The sequence below is a fragment of the Gastrolobium bilobum genome, unplaced genomic scaffold (assembly GCF_033153095.1).
Source record: "Gastrolobium bilobum isolate Gb01-03AN ecotype WA unplaced genomic scaffold, APGP_CSIRO_Gbil_v1 utg18244, whole genome shotgun sequence".
NCBI lineage: Eukaryota > Viridiplantae > Streptophyta > Magnoliopsida > Fabales > Fabaceae > Gastrolobium > Gastrolobium bilobum.
In genome coordinates, this window is record NW_026899782.1 from 52,784 (window position 1) to 69,988 (window position 17,205).

The 17,205-nt window shown below is 39.9% G+C and overlaps 2 pseudogenes; both read left to right on the forward strand.

Moving 5' to 3' along the window:
- Positions 1-277: 277 nt before the first annotated feature.
- LOC133293485 (stachyose synthase-like) lies at positions 278-6,007 on the forward strand (annotated as a pseudogene).
- An 8,082-nt stretch (positions 6,008-14,089) lies between these two features.
- On the forward strand, positions 14,090-16,614 carry LOC133293487 (stachyose synthase-like; annotated as a pseudogene).
- The last annotated feature ends 591 nt before the right edge of the window (positions 16,615-17,205 follow it).

Below are 17,205 nucleotides of genomic sequence, written 5' to 3' on the forward strand. Positions count from 1 at the left end.
CTTTCTGTTTTCATTTGAAACGACCCTTAACATTTTTGTTATCTGATCCTCGCCATTCATCAACTTGCTATTTTGCACTATTTGTGTTCTTCATAGCTAACATTTCAGCTGATATATATATATATATATATATATATATATATATATATATATAGACCGAAGCTTTCTTCACTTCTCAAAACAAGGTTTCTATCACTTCAGCCTTTCTCCTTCTCTGTTTTATATTTTCTGCTTTCTGTTCCTTTCCCCTGTTCTCTGTTTCCCCCTCCCATTTTCCATGGCTCATGTTAATAGTAATCTCAATTCCATGGCTCCTGTTTTCGAATTATCCGATGGAAAACTTACCGTCCAAGGCGTGTCATTGTTTTCTGAAGTCCCTGAAAATGTCTCTTTCAATCCTTTTTCCAATGTGTGTCAATCATGTTCTGAATCTTCTGATGCCCCACCTTCCCTCCTTGAGAGGACTTGTGCACTTTTGCATAAAGGTGGATTCCTTGGATTCTCCCAAAATGAGTCTTCCGATAGATTGATTAACTCTTTGGGTAGTTTCACTGGTAAAGACTTTCTTAGTATTTTTAGATTCAAAACATGGTGGTCAACACAGTGGGTGGGAGACTCGGGTTCGGATTCACAAATGGAAACCCTACGTAATAGTTATCCCTATTATTGAGGGTAATTTTAGGTCTGCTCTCCAAGCTGGCTCTGATGGCCATGTCATGATTTGTGCTGAGAGTGGTTCCACTCGTGTGAAAGCATCAAAGTTTGATGTGATTGCTTATATTCATATGTCAGACAACCCCTTCAGTTTGATGAAAGAGGCCTACGGTGCTCTAAGGGTCTATCTCAATTCATTCCGGCTATTGGAAGAGAAAACGCAACCAAACCTGGTTGATAAATTTGGCTGGTGCACCTGGAATTCCTTTTATTTAACTGTAGACCCTGTTGGGGTTTGGTATGGATTGATGATGGGTGGCAAAGCATTAATTTTGATGGTGAAACGGAAGCCGCTAAAAATCTTGTGTCGGGTGGTGAACAAATGAATGCATGGCTTCACAGGCTCGTCGAAGGAGATAAATTCAAAAATTACCAAGCTGGCCTCCTCTTGGGTCTTGATGCTCCTTCTTTTGACCCAAATAAGATCAAGGAATTACTTGCAAGGGGAGTGGCGGTTGAGCGTTTGGAGAGAGAACGTGATGCTGCCAGTAAATCTGGGAGTTCTGATGTGACCGAGATTGAGTCCAAGATTAAGGAGATCAAAGGAGAAATCAATGATCTATTTGGAAGAGAGCAACATAACGCTAAAAAAAGAGAATGTGGAAGTTCTTCTGGTAAAGAATTGGATTATGGGATGATGGCTTTCACAAGGGACTTGAGGACTGAATTCAAAGGTTTGGATGACATTTATGTATGGCATGTAACAGAAGTTGCTGTCATTCGCAGCTTAATGATATATCAAATTGGGTCTATTATATAGACCAAGATTTACAATTGGTTACATCAGGAAATCAGCTAAACTTAAGGAACAGAAAGCATAAATCAAGCTAATCTATTTACATCAGGAAATCAGCTAAACTTAAGGAACAGAAAGCATAAATCAAGCTAATCTATTTACATCAGGAAATCAGCTAAAACTAAGGAACAGAAAGCATAAATCAAGCTAATCTATTTTAATATACAAGGTAGCAAACCGTGATAGTTACAATCAGGATCCTAACAAATTAATGCTACTCTAATACTCCCCCTCAAGGTGGAGCATGGAGGGAGGAGATGCCCAACTTGGAAGTCAAAAAATCGAATTGTTTGGATCCAAGTGCTTTGGTCATAATATCTGCGGGTTGAGAACTAGTGGGGATATGTTGAGTAGAAATAGTCTTGCTGAGAAGATAGTCCCGAACAAAATGGCAATCTAACTCGATATGCTTGGTACGCTCATGGAACACTGGATTAGAAGCAATATGAATAGCAGACTGACTGTCACAAAACAGTTGCATAGGGGCTGCATGAGGAATATCAAGAGAGCTGAGAAAAGACTTTAACCAAATAAGCTCAGAAGTCGCAGCTGCCATGGCACGGTATTCAGCTTCAGCAGAGGAGCGGGATATTGTGTTTTGCTTCTTGGTTTTCCAAGAAATAGGAGAATGTCCAAGAGTAACAAAATAACCAGTGACTGATTTTCGAGTCAAGGGACAACTAGCCCAATCCGAATCACAATAGGCACGAAGAAGAAGATCACTGTCAGATCGAAGAAGGAGTCCTTGGCCAGGATTGGACTTAATGTACCGAAGAACACGAATAGCCGCATCGTAATGTATCTGCATAGGATGCTGCAAAAACTGAGAAAGTGTGTGAACTGCATAACTAAGTTCTGGTCGTGTAATCGTGAGATATACAAGACGGCCAACAATACGTCTATAACGTTTAGGATCATCAAACGGAGGTCCTTCAGCAAGAGCAAGCTTGTGATTGGGATCCATAGGATAAGCAACCGGTTTACAACTTTGAAGTCCACATTCCTTAAGAATATCCAAAGCAAATTTGCGTTGAGTAAGAAACAAACCGGTCTTGCTTCGAGCAAATTCAATGCCAAGAAAATACTTGAGGGGACCAAGATCTTTGATTTTAAACCAGGTTTGTAAATGAGCTTTGACACGGTCACAGAGAGAAGGATCACTACCTGCCAACAAAATATCATCTACATAGACAAGTATAGCAACATAATGGGAACCAGTCGAGTAAGTGAACAACGTATAATCAGCACGAGACTGAACAAAGCCGAAACTGAGGAGAGAACTACGAAGCTTAGCAAACCAATTTCGTGGGGATTGCTTGAGACCATAAAGTGAACGTTGAAGCTTACAGGCGTGACCAGACTTGGTTTGGGAGAAACCGGGAGGAAAACGCATAAAGACTTCTTCATCCAAATCGCCATGGAGAAAGGCATTTTGAACATCCAGCTGAAAAATGCTCCATTTTCGAGCTACAGCTACAGATAAAAATGTACGCACACTTGTCATTTTAGCCACCGGTGCAAAAGTCTCAGTGTAATCTTCTCCTTCGATCTGATTGTTCCCAGCAATAACCAGACGCGCTTTATAGCGTTCAATGGTTCCATCAGAATTGTACTTGATGCGGTACACCCACTTACATGGAATAACTTTCTTACCAGAAGGGAGAGGTTGAATTTGCCAAGTATGATTGGCTTCCAATGCATCAATTTCGGCTTGCATGGCTTTCTGCCAATGAGGATATTGCATAGCCTCTTTAAATGATTTGGGTTCCAGGTTACTATCCACGGCGGCAAGAAAAATCTGATGGTGCGAAGAAAATAATGCATTAGAAACATAATGATCAATGGAATATTGAATACCTGAGTCGATTGGAGAAGTGGAGAGACGAGGAAAGGGTGTAGTCATTGTGTTGCATACATAATCCTTTAAATGAGATGGGGGACGTCTGGCACGCTGTTCACGAATATCTGCCACAGATGCAGTGTTGGGTTCTGTCAACGGAACCGGTGAACCAGGGACATCCGTGGATGAAGTAATAGAACCCGGAACTGGGGAGGACGAACTCCCCCTGTCATCAAGCTCCGCTGTGGGAGTATCAATAGCAGTAACAGGTGCCACATCATAATCGGTGAAGACAGCTTGTGGTGACGGTACATGGACAGAAGGTGCAGATGAAGTTGCAGCCAATGGAAAAATAGTTTCATGAAATAAAACATCACGAGAAACAAATATTTCATGAGTGGAGATATCCATGACCTTCCATCCTTTTTTGTTGAAAGGGTAGCCAACAAACACACACTTACGGGAGCGAGGAGCGAACTTGTCATGTGGTTTGGGTAAAACAGTAGTGTAACATAAACTCCCAAAGACCCGTAAGTGATCATACTTTGGTGGAGTGCCATGCAAAACTTCATAGGGACACTGACCACCAAGGAGTGGAGTCGGTGTCCTGTTGATGAGGTGAGCAGCGGTCAAGATGCATTCTCCCCAAAGAGATATAGGTAAGTGACCATCAAAACGCAAAGCACGAGCCACGTTGAGGATGTGACGATGACGACGTTCAACGCGTCCATTTTGCTGTGGGGTGTAAGTGCATGATAATTGATGATGAATACCGTAGGATGAGAGAGCCTCTTGGACTACAGATGACAAAAATTCAGTCCCATTATCACTCTGAATTCGCTTAACAGATGCATCATATTGGGTGCGAACCAAGTGGAGAAACCGAAGTAAACATGTGGAAGTTTCAGTTTTATTGCGCATCAAAAAAATCCAAACATGTCTACTAAAATCATCGACTACAGTTAAAAAATAGCGGGCACCAGTTGTAGATGCCATATGATATGGCCCCCATATATCACAGTGAAGTAAATCAAAAGGATGTAAACAACGTTTATTATTAATAGGAAAAGGACTTCGTGGTTGTTTGGCTTTACAACAAACGTCACAAGGAGCCAAATTGTTTGCATTGGAAATAAAAGGTAACAAAGATAAATAACGGGAAGATGGATGTCCTAGACGACGATGCCATAGTGCTGCAGAATCTGACGTACTGGCAACATGAGCAGAAGCTGATGATGCACACAATATATACACCCCTTCTCGTTCAACACCCGTTCCAATCGTCCTCTTCTGCTTTAGGTCCTGTATCAAACAAACAGAATTAACAAACAATGCCAAGCAAGACTGGCGCAGAAGCTGAGATACAGAAATCAAATTACAAGCCAACGAAGGGACATAAAGAACATTGGAGAGATGAAGAGAAGAGCCCAAAGTAATGCTGCCACATTGCGTAGCAATATCATGAACTCCATTCGGCAGTCCCACAGAACAAGGAGAAATAGAATGCACATTGGATAGATAGGAGAGTGTGCCCGTCATGTGTTGGGATGCACCACTGTCGATGATCCAAGATGGGTGTAAAATCTTACCCGTAAGTTTATCAACTGGAGGGGCAGAAGAGACAGCCAAGGACATGAGATGTTGTAGAACTTCTGGTGTAAAATCTGCCATGGAGATGGATGCTGATGACGGCTCAGAAGGAACCGAAGGCAGAGAAGTATGAGCAGCCCAATTTTCATAATTGGATTGTCCACGGAGGATGACCGTGGTGAGAACAGCACCAGGATTGTCGGATGGGTGCAGGTAAAAGGGTGACTTAGAATCAGAAACCTTGAAGGTTTTAGGTGCGGAAGTCATGATGAAAAAAAAAAAAATGAAGGCTTGTTGATCGTCAAGCTCTTGATACCATAACAGAAGTTGCTGTCATTCGCAGCTTAATGATATATCAAATTGGGTCTATTATATAGACCAAGATTTACAATTGGTTACATCAGGAAATCAGCTAAACTTAAGGAACAGAAAGCATAAATCAAGCTAATCTATTTACATCAGGAAATCAGCTAAACTTAAGGAACAGAAAGCATAAATCAAGCTAATCTATTTACATCAGGAAATCAGCTAAAACTAAGGAACAGAAAGCATAAATCAAGCTAATCTATTTTAATATACAAGGTAGCAAACCGTGATAGTTACAATCAGGATCCTAACAAATTAATGCTACTCTAATAGCATGCATTCTGTGGTGCATGGGGTGGTGTGAGGCCAGAAGCAATCCAACGGGATTCCAGAATAGTTCCCTGCAAACTCTCCCCAGGCGTTGATGGGACAATGCATGATCAAGCTGTGGTAAACATCAAGAAAGGTTCAATCGGGCTTGTTCATCCTCATCATGCTAATGACTTCTATGATTCCATGCACTCTCATCTTGCTGAATCTGGTGTTACCGGAGTCAAAGTGGACGTTATTCATGTTAGTTTTCTTTTTCTTTTTACATACTCTAGCTTTAGTGTCTGTTTTAACATTGGTGCACTCTCTTTTTTTAATTGCAGACTCTTGAATATGTGTGCGATGAATATGGAGGCAGAGTCGAGCTTGCAAAGGCTTACTATGACAAAGGAACGAAGCAAGTTGCCATGGGAAGAGTTGGTAAGCTCTAAGCAGTAATACACACAAAGGATACCATTTGCTAAATGAATTTCGTTGCTTTATCCATACATATGCAAGCAAAAAAAAAACTGTATTTAACCAATGAAATTTGTTACAGGGAAATACTGACCCAGAAAGCAATCCTCGAAGAATGGCCACGTCATCACATGGCCCTGCATCTCGTAGAGATGAGAAGTGTTCGTCCACCACTCATGGGCATCGCCCTCCAGCATGTAGGTAGCGAACACCAGCTTCTGCGGATTCGTACACTGCATGACCCGGAATATCTTGTCCAACGCCTGTAGCCATCGCGCCACTGCAATAGGTTTATAAAACCCATCAAAGGTAGGTGGCTTATGCTTACGGAAAGCATTCATCCGGCGATCAATCGCATCACGGTCCTCAACAGGCTCCACAAAGGGTTCCAACACCCCAGTGATATGAGTAGCACTACCAATGTGACTCAGGGTCTCATCCTGAACACTAGGTGGAGGCGGCGGCGGCGGTGGCGGTAAAGGTGGTGGCAGTGGGAACTGACCAACAGCAGGATCAGCTCTCATCTCCTCCAACATGACCCTCACCATAGCCATGTTCGCCAGCCGGTTCGCCTGAAGAGCATCCTCTGTAGCCTTCTGGTTCGCTTCTCTAACAGCGTCCATCATTGCCACGTTGGCCAATCTAGTGGCTTCCTGCATCTCAGCAAATGCAGTCAGGATTGGGTCGGGTTGACCCTCAGCAGTCTCACGTGTTCTCCTGGATCCTACCATGACTCTGCATAAGTTACACAAATTATGAGTTGATCAGGCCCGCACAATGTGATCACATACATCATAATAAAAACCAAAGGAGCAAACACACAAGACAGACACAACCAAACGTCCTAATCATTGCAATACATACAGGCTTTTCCGTATAACCTTTGCTCTGATACCATAAAATGTAACACCCCGTGTATACCTGGTTTGTTAACACATCATCGTATTAAGCTGCGCTTAATTAAAAATGCGAAATATCTTTTTCTTTTCAATTATGACGTCATTATACTTAGCCAAGTTGATTACTTAATCAATTTCATAAAATATCGCATGTATGTAAATTGCAAAAAGACATCTAACTGAAATACCTAATAATATAGATAAAGTGAGTATCTATGTCACGGATCCATTACACGTAGTCCGGACAAGAATCCTGATACATTAATACAACTCCAACATAAAACAAGACATAATCAAGTCTATGTGGCATGGACAATCCCCATGCTCACCAAATCAACAGCATAACCAACAGAGTCTCAACAGAGAAATCCATAAACTGAAGCTAAAAGCATAAGACAGTAAATAGGATCCAAGATCTAATCGTAACAGCATATTAGCATAAGCACCATAAACATGTAACATCTATCAGCTAAGCTCTGGCCCCTGCCACTAGAGGTCTCAACCCCCGCATTACCTGAACCTGAAATAAGCATTCCCCAAACGTAGGGTGAGATCTCTAAACCAGAAATCTCAGTAAGACAAGGAGTCCTCAAGGATCTTCCACCCCAAGCTCACTTATATGTGCAATATAAGTTCCAAAAGCAGTAATTCGATATAAGTTCCTAAACTTAATGCAGTGCAACAAATATTCATGCCATGTGTGTTTAACTATTCTACTGGCCAGAGAAATGCAAGGATACGTCTATTACCCCCACGTAGTACAAGGAACACCTATTGCACCTCACCCACAGCATCACCATCTTGTATGTACCACATACTCAAGCTTACCGTATAAGTGGAATACCACATGCATATCATAAAGGCACTAGCATATAACAGCTCAACAACAGTTCACAAATCCGTATATCATGAAAACAACATCATGCATATAAACCATCCCCCCGTGGGACATGGTGGAACCAACAATGGCTAAACCGAGGACACGAAAGCTTACCTTGCAAGCTCACAATCCAATTCTAAGAGTCCACACAGCTCAACATCCACAAACAGTACAATCACAATCTGTTTGGACCAATAATTATATCAATAAACACAGCTCATACGCATAAACATAAGGACTACGTTTTCCTTTTACGATTTACGTCTTTAGGCTTCTCACAAAGTCACAAGCCCTAAAACACTTAGGTTCGGTTCTGACTTAGATAATTTATCACAGAAGTACCACTTCATCAAATTAGGGTCCTGATGTGCCTCTAGCAAGTGTGGTTTTCCCATATTAAAATTGATAAGAATTGATTCATAAAAGAGCAACTTAAATACATATTTGCTAATTATATTGATTCTTTATTTTCAATTATATTTCTCACCTATTGGTTGTGTTTTTACAGGAAAAAGAAGCGAAAGTTATAAAAAGTCTGTTAACGCAATTCCACACGGTGCAGCACACTACAAGTTCCAGTAATATGGCGCGGAATGGCGGCACACTAGCGCACATCCGCGCCAGTTTTCGGATTTCACAGAGGTGTTTTGCAAGTGGCGCCAACCGGCGCCAATTCCATGTTGCATAGGCCAAATTCCAGGAAAATGGCGCCACTTAGCGCCAAACTCATGCTAAGTGGCGCCAAAGTGAAGGCATCATGGCGCCAAAGGGCGCCCAAAGTGAAGGAGGAATAGCGCCAAGTGGCGCCAAGAAAGAAGAAGGATGGCGCCAACTTGCGCCAGTTCACGTACAATTGGTTCTGGTTTTTTACAATTTGACAGTAACGCGGCGCAAACTAGCGCTACACCGGCGCCAACTGGCGCCGGTTTGCGGGAAATTTGACCGTGCTGCGCGAAGGGTAGTCTTTTTAGCTTATGACGACGGTGGTGCTCAGAGAGGATTCCTGAGATCAAGTTCTTCTTCTCCTTTCTCCTTAAATTTTATGCTTTTGAATATTGGATTATTTTTAGCCATGATTATGCTTGGCTAGTCTTTTTATTGTAGTTAGGGTGACAAACCCTATGAGAACCCTTGTTACGATGGATTGATTTATGGTTTTTCGTTTATATAATTATCTTTATCTTTACCTTGTGCGTATTTTATATCTTCTTTGTTAGACTTGATCAATCTAATAGTTGAGGATAGTTTGAGGGTTAGAACCCTAGATAAGAATATTGAGGTTTTCATCTTGAAAGGGGTTAAGATAACAATTACTATGCATGCTAGGAATAGATGTATATTTAATTGCAGATGCTTAAATTATTGAGTTCATCGCTTAATTCTCATGAGGTGTTGCTAAGGGATTAGGATTCCAATTGAGGTTAAAGGGTTAAATTGCCATGGGATTGAGATTTAACTAATTAATTCTAGATAATAATTTATCTGAGTAATTATATAATTGAATATTGTAAATCAATCCAAAGTAAGAAGTGGGGATCATAAGGTGAGTGCGCTCTAGCTACAATGTTTTTTTCACATTTACAAAAATCAATTCTCATTTTTATTGTTTTTTTTCTCAATATAAAAATTACAAAAACAAGTCTTTATTTTAAGTTCTCAATTTTACACAAACCGACAATATTTGTCAAAACCCTTTTGAACTCTTCCATTCTTGAAAGGAACGATTAATTGATATTCGACCCAATCCCTGTGGAGATGATACTTTACTTACTTTCTATATTACTTGTGCGATTGGTACACTTGCCGGTGAGCATCAGGTCCACAAACCCATACAAGACGTCTGTATGAACAACACCTTACTGTTCATCGAAAACCCAGAATATCCGGATATCAATATCTGGATATCATATCCGGATATCAATATCTGGATATCATATCCGGATATCAATATCTGGATATCATATCCGGATATCCATATTCGAATATCTGAAGACCCTATATCCGGATATCAATATCCGGATATTTACAACCAAATATCCGGATATTTCGCGACAGAACCCAGATTCTGCATTTCGCGAAAATCCAGCCAAAGGTCCAACTTTTATCATTTACAGAACGTCAAAGCATGCATTTTTATGTTCATTTAGGTTCAACTAACAGTTGGTTACATGTTTAACTCATTTACATGCAAAGACACCACCTTTAAAATATTAAAACCCATGATCAAGGTTAGGCAACTCACCCCAAAGCTTAAAACAAAGGAAAGAGTGCTCTTGAAGCTCACAATCAGTTCTTCAAACTCTAACTTATACAGAAAATGAAAATGCCTTCACAAAGGTTGGTTCTAGCATCCAAAGATCACTCCTTGGACCTCAAAGGGCCATGATCAAGGCTCACAACACTCAACCCAACAAGTCAACCCTCAAGGTACCCCAAGACAGTCCCCAAACTCAGAAAATGGTTGGCCTTTTCACTCACAATGCTCACCCTCACCCCAACCAAGTGTTTAGGATGAAGAAAAGAGAAGACTCAATGCAAAAGGAGCCAACTTTCTCAAGAAATGGTGAAGAAAGGGCAATGGAATAGTAACCAACACTCAGCCACCAAAAGAGTCACGTAGGAAATCTGAATGTCTAGGGTTTTGTGCCTTAACAAGCCTATATATAGTCACTTATTAAACACACAGATATAACATTAATTTCTACGCTTAGCATTTTAATCCCAAACTCAGGATTCTTAACCTATTCAATTTTACAAGAATATCATATTTTTATTTTATTTTTCGGAGTACCTTTCCGGTACGCCCTTTACCATAGCCAATATCAATTTCTGGCACCAGTTCTCATTATTTTAACTTGAAACTCGTTTTACAAGTCCTATATATTATTCTAGGAATTATCATGCACTTATTATAATTTTTCGGGATACTTTTTCGGTACGCATTTATACCGACTAGCAGAACCAGTATCTGCGCTTTTCGTCCGAAAAGCGACTTTCAGCATTATTAACCACTTTCTATAATTATTTAAGCCTCATAATAATTATTAGGGTCAATTATGGAATTATTTCCTAATTCTCATATTTAATTAATTAATTTCCTTAATTAACGGTGCGTGTTCTTACAGCCACCAACGTCCACCACCACCATCGCCACCATTACACCACCGCCACCATCACCACCACCACTGTCACCTACCACCACCGCCATCGCCACTGCCACCACCACCACCATCTTCATGATTCCATCACAACCACCACCACCATGCCACCGCTACCATTATCACAGCCACTGTTGTCACCGCCACCACCCCTACCACCATCATAACGCCACCGCTACCATCACCACCACTGTCATTGTTGCAGCCACCATCGACACTGCCGCCACCACCAACCACCACCACCATCTCCATGATGCAATCACAACCACCATCACCATGCCACCGCTACCATTGTCGCCGCCACCAATGTCACCAATCACCACTGTCGCAGCCACTGTTGTCACCTCCACCACCACTACCACCACCACAACGCCACCGCTACCATCACCACCACTGTCACCAACCACCACTATCATTGTTGCAGCCACCACTGACATCGCCGCCGCCGCCACAACCAACCACCACCACCCCGCCACTACCACCACCGCCACCATTACTACCACCACCATTGTCCCCTACCACCACCTCCACCGTCGCAGCCACTGCCACTGCCACCACCACCACCATCAACATGATACCATCACAACCACCACCACCATGCCACCGCTACCATTATCGCCGCCACCAATGCCACCAACCACCATCCCCACCACTATTGTCGCAGCCACTGCCGTCACTTCCACCAGCACCATCCCCACCACTACCACCGCCATCGCCGCAGACACTGTCATCACAACCAGCACCACTATCATCACCACGTCACTGCCGCCACCGCCACCACCACCATGCCACCCTCCGTCGCCACCACCACCACCACAACCACACCATATGGAAAGGAAAGTGATGATCCAAAAAAAATTTATATTTAATAGGAATTATTTTTTACTATATTATTTGTTGTGTTATCAAACGTAATTCTCATTCTCGGAATGAAAATTGAATATGTTATCAAACACTTTTTTTTTTCTCAGAAACTGTTCCAAGCAACAGAAATAGAAAAGAATTGTTTCTTTTCAGAAACAGTGCTAGGGAATAGAATGGTTGTCATGCACACCCTAAGCAATCAGAGACAAAGAAACAGACTTGGAGACATCCCTTAACAGGAGCTCCTTAAGAGAAGGAGGAGGCCTAGAGAATTTAATAATTCCTATCTCCATCATTTGTGTAGGAAGCAATCCAATGAGCACATGAGTTGTTTTCCTGCTGATATAATTGCAATGCACAATCCAATCTTGTGCCATCCACTTACGAATTCGGTCTATAACATGAGGACTTCTAGAATTAGAATCATTGTTGTAAATGAGAGAAATAGCATTCATGGAATCACACTCTACTATAATCCTTCTGAAACCTGAACTCCAAGCAAATTCCAAACCCTTCAATACTCCCCATAACTCTGCATCCAAAGGATTACTACAGCCAAGATTTTGTTTGAAACCTTCAAGAAAACTACCATTGTGGTCTCTAACAAGGCCCCCACAACTAGCAGATTTTCTGATATAAGAATATGCCCCATCTGTATTGACCTTTACCCACCCTTCTTCAGGATTTTGCCACCCCAAAATCATATCAGCTGGATTAATGCCATTGTTCTTCTTCATTCTTCCTCTAGCTGTATATAGTCTATAGTGCTACGAAATTATAGATGGCCATGAAATAATGATCGTCATCTATGGGGAAAAACCGATATTCCATATAATTATGAATAAAAATTAAGAATGAATATTTCATATTAAATCTTTTTTTTTTGGTATGCATATTAAAGCTTTATATATTGGTTAAACAATACAAAATTTATACTTATCTCTCTATTTAATTAAATATTTAAAAAAATTATATAGAGTAAAATCATAAAAAATTAACATTAAAAAATCTATTCTCATAAAAAAATACCACACCATCACAAATTTTAAGAAAATGTTTGATTTTATTTCGTCTCAATTAAAGTGGTTAAATTTGGGTTTTACCATCAAAAGAGACAATAAATAAATAAAGGAAAGAGTCAAAAAATGAATACTAGAAAAAAAGAGAGAAAAAGTTCAAAAAGGCATTGAAAACGACCATGGCCGACCACGACACTCAGATACCCGACATCATCTTTCTTTCTGTTTTCATTTGAATTTTGTTGACTCAGCATTTGCAGTTTTAGCTTATGTATATTTCCTCATAAATATGGCTTTTGAATGTTACATATTTCTTAGGATGTTGAAAATATGAAACACACAATAATATTGGAAGAGGGAATGTTTTTCAATTTTCATGTATTATTTCGTAACACAAATAAACCACTTATAAAGTAAGAAAATGAAAAACAAGTGAACTTAAGAGACACATTATGCTAATAAACTCAAATGACTCCACCATTAAGCGACCCATTACGTTAACAGTAAAAAAACTAATCGAACAACTTTAATACAGTAACCACGTGCCCGTCACATCAGACTTAAAAAAAAGACCATTAAACTTCGTAACTGTCTAACTGACACTGAGCAAATGAAACGACCCTTAACATTTTTGTTATCTGATCCTCGCCATTCATCAACTTGCTATTTTGCACTATTTGTGTTCTTCATAGCTAACATTTCAGCTGCTATATATATATATCCCTCTAGAGACCAAAGCTTTCTTCACTTCTCAAAACAAGGTTTCTATCACTTCAGCCTTTCTCCTCCTCTGTTTTCTGTTTTCTGCTTTCTGTTCCTTTCCCTTGTTCTCTGTCCCCCCCCCCCCATTTTCCATGGCTCATGTTAACAGTGGCGGAGCCTGGTTTTAATTTGAGCTCGGGCTAAAATATTATATGTGTATTTATTATTCTTAATTTTAGTTAGTATATATCATAATATATTTAAATTATATTAAATATAAAACATATATTAAATATAAAGCAGGTAGTATTAACAAGAGTTATAATTTTATTAAATATTTTTTAATTTTATTATAAATATTTTTTTTTATATAAGCGAAAATTGAATACAAAACTTAAAACAACTTACCCAAATCTTCTACCAAAAATATTTTAAGTTTTAGATAGGGCCAAATTATATTGTAGTCCGGGCCAAATTACAATTTTAATCTCGACCAAATTATAATTAGTAGTATAATTCTATATAATAAATATAATTTATTAAAATTTAGTCGGGGCCGAGGCCACACCCAGACAATATGTAGCTCTGCCACTGCATGTTAATAGCAACCTCAATTCCATGGCTCCTGTTTTCGAATTATCCGATGGAAAACATACCGTCCAAGGCGTGTCATTGTTTTCTGAAGTCCCTGAAAATGTCTCTTTCAATCCTTTTTCCAATGTGTGTCTATCATGTTCTGAATATTCTGATGCCCCACCTTCCCTCCTTGAGAGGACTTGTGCACTTTCGCATAAATGTGGATTCCTTGGATTCTCCCAAAATGAGTCTTTCGATAGATTGATTAACTCTTTGGGTAGTTTCACTGGTAAAGACTTTCTTAGTATTTTTAGATTCAAAACATGGTGGTCAACACAGTGGGTGGGAGACTCGGGTTCAGATTTACAAATGGAAACCCAGTGGGTTTTTATTGACATGCCTCAAATAAAATTCTACGTAATAGTTATCCCTATTATTGAGGGTAATTTTAGGTCTGCTCTCCAAGCTGGCTCTGATGGCCATGTCATGATTTGTGCTGAGAGTGGTTCCACTCGTGTCAAAGCATCAAAGTTTGATGCGATTGCTTATATTCATATGTCAGACAAACCCTTCAGTTTGATGAAAGAGGCCTACGGTGCTCTAAGGGTCTATCTCAATTCATTTCGGCTATTGGAAGAGAAAACGCAACCAAACCTGGTTGATAAATTTGGTTGGTGCACCTGGAATTCCTTTTATTTAACTGTAGACCTTGTTGGGGTTTGGTATGGATTGAAGGGTTTTTCTGATGGTGGGGTGGTTCTGAGTTTTGTCATCATTGATGATGGGTGGCAAAGCATTAATTTTGATGGTGAAACGGAAGACGCTACAAATCTTGTGTCGGGTGGTGAACAAATGAATGCAAGGCTTCACAGGCTCGTCGAAGGAGATAAGTTCAAAATTTACCAAGTTGGCCTCCTCTTGGGTCCTCATGCTCCTTCTTTTGACCCAAATAAGATCAAGGAATTATTTGCAAGGGGAATGGCGGTTGAGCGTTTGGAGAGAGAACGTGATGCTGCCAGTAAATCTAGGAGTTCTTATGTGACCGAGATTGAGTCCAAGATTAAGGAGATCAAAGGAGAAATCAATGATCTATTTAGAAGAGAGCAACACAACGCTAAAAAAAGAGAATGTGGAAGTTCTTCTGGTAAAGAATTGGATTATGGGATGAAGGCTTTCACAAGGGACTTGAGGACTGAATTCAAAGGTTTGGATGACATTTATGCACTCTGTGGTGCATGGGGTGGTGTGAGGCCAGAAGCAATCCAACGGGATTCCAGAATAGTTCCCTACAAACTCTCCCCAGGCCTTGATGGGACAATGCATGATCAAGCTGTGGTAAACATCAAGAAAGGTTCAATCGGGCTTGTTCATCCTCATCATGCTAATGACTTCTATGATTCCATGCACTCTCATCTTGCTGAATCTGGTGTTACCGGAGTCACAGTGGACGTTATTCATGTTAGTTTTCTTTTTCTTTTTACATACTCTAGCTTTAGTGTCTGTTTTAACATTGGTGCACTCTCTTTTTTTAATTGCAGACTCTTGAATATGTGTGCGATGAATATGGAGGCAGAGTCGAGCTTGCAAAGGCTTACTATGATGGGTTGACAAACTCCATTGTTAAGAATTTTAATGAGAGTGGAATCATCGCTAGCATGCAGCAGTGCAATGACTTTTTCTTCCTTGGAACGAAGCAAGTTGTCGTGGGAAGAGTTGGTAAGCTCTAAGCAGTAATACACACAAAGGATACCATTTGCTAAATGAATTTCGTTGCTTTATTCATACATATGCAAGCAAAAAAAACCTGTATTTAACCAATGAAATTTGTTACAGGGGATGACTTTTGGGTCGAAGATTCCAATGGTGACCCAGAGGGGAAGTACTGGTTACAAGGGGTACACATGATTCACTGTTCCTACAACAGCTTGTGGATGGCGCAGATGATTCAGCCCGATTGGGACATGTTCCAATTGAAACATGAGTGTGCCAAATTTCATGCTGGTTCTAGGGCTATTTGTGGTGGTCCAATCTATTTGAGCGACAATGTAGGCTCCCATGACTTCGATCTGATTAAGAAGCTTGTGTTCCCTGATGGTACCGTACCCAAGTGCATCCATTTTCCCCTTCCTACAAGGGATGTTCTTTTCAAGAACCCTCTTTTTGACCAAAAAATTGTTCTCAAAATTTGGAACTTCAATAAGGTATATATCTTATTGACATACATTTCAGTTGATTACTACTATATGTTGTAGTCTAACAATAAATTTCTGCATTCAACAGTATGGAGGAGTTATTGGTGCTTTCAACTGTCAAGGGGCAGGTTGGGATCCAAAGAAAAAGAAGATCAGGGGTTTCCTCGAATGCAACAAGAAGTCAGTTTCTGGTGCAGTGCATGTAACTGAGGTTGAGTGGGACCAGAAGAACGAAGCAACCCATATGGGTGAGGCATAAGAGTACATTGTGTATAATATTGCGAGAAAATAAAGTGCCACAATATAAAAATGTAAAAAAGATTGGTGAGAATTCTATTGTTCTTTCTTTCATACACGAATTCTATGTTCTCTAAGTTGCATTAAAAAATGCACAATTTTTGATATATTGCATTAAAAATATATAAAAGTTTCTCTCCATGTTCTATTTCTCTTAATTTCTAACATTATGTAACTTCATGACTACAACCGTGACATCCAATTGTAGGTTTTTCATGGACATCCAATCCAATTTATGATCATAGGTTTAACTTGACATATTGACGACACAATAGAAAAACATATAATTTTCTCTTAAGTGAAGTACTTTGATTTCTTAAAAATAGCATCACAAAGTGTGAAAACAAAATTTAGAGTGTAATTTCCTTTATTTTAGATCATTAAATAAATAATTATATGACTTATTTTGGTTCGGAAAAAACTCGAAGGCTTCTAGGTTTAAACGCTCTTATAGTACCATCGTTGCAAATATGAACTGTGTTTGTGAGAATATGTCAAATAGGTGTCATTGCGTAGATCTCAAAAAATTATATGGAATAAAAAAATTTATCTGATTCGGACACCTGAATTAAAAGTAATGGCCTTT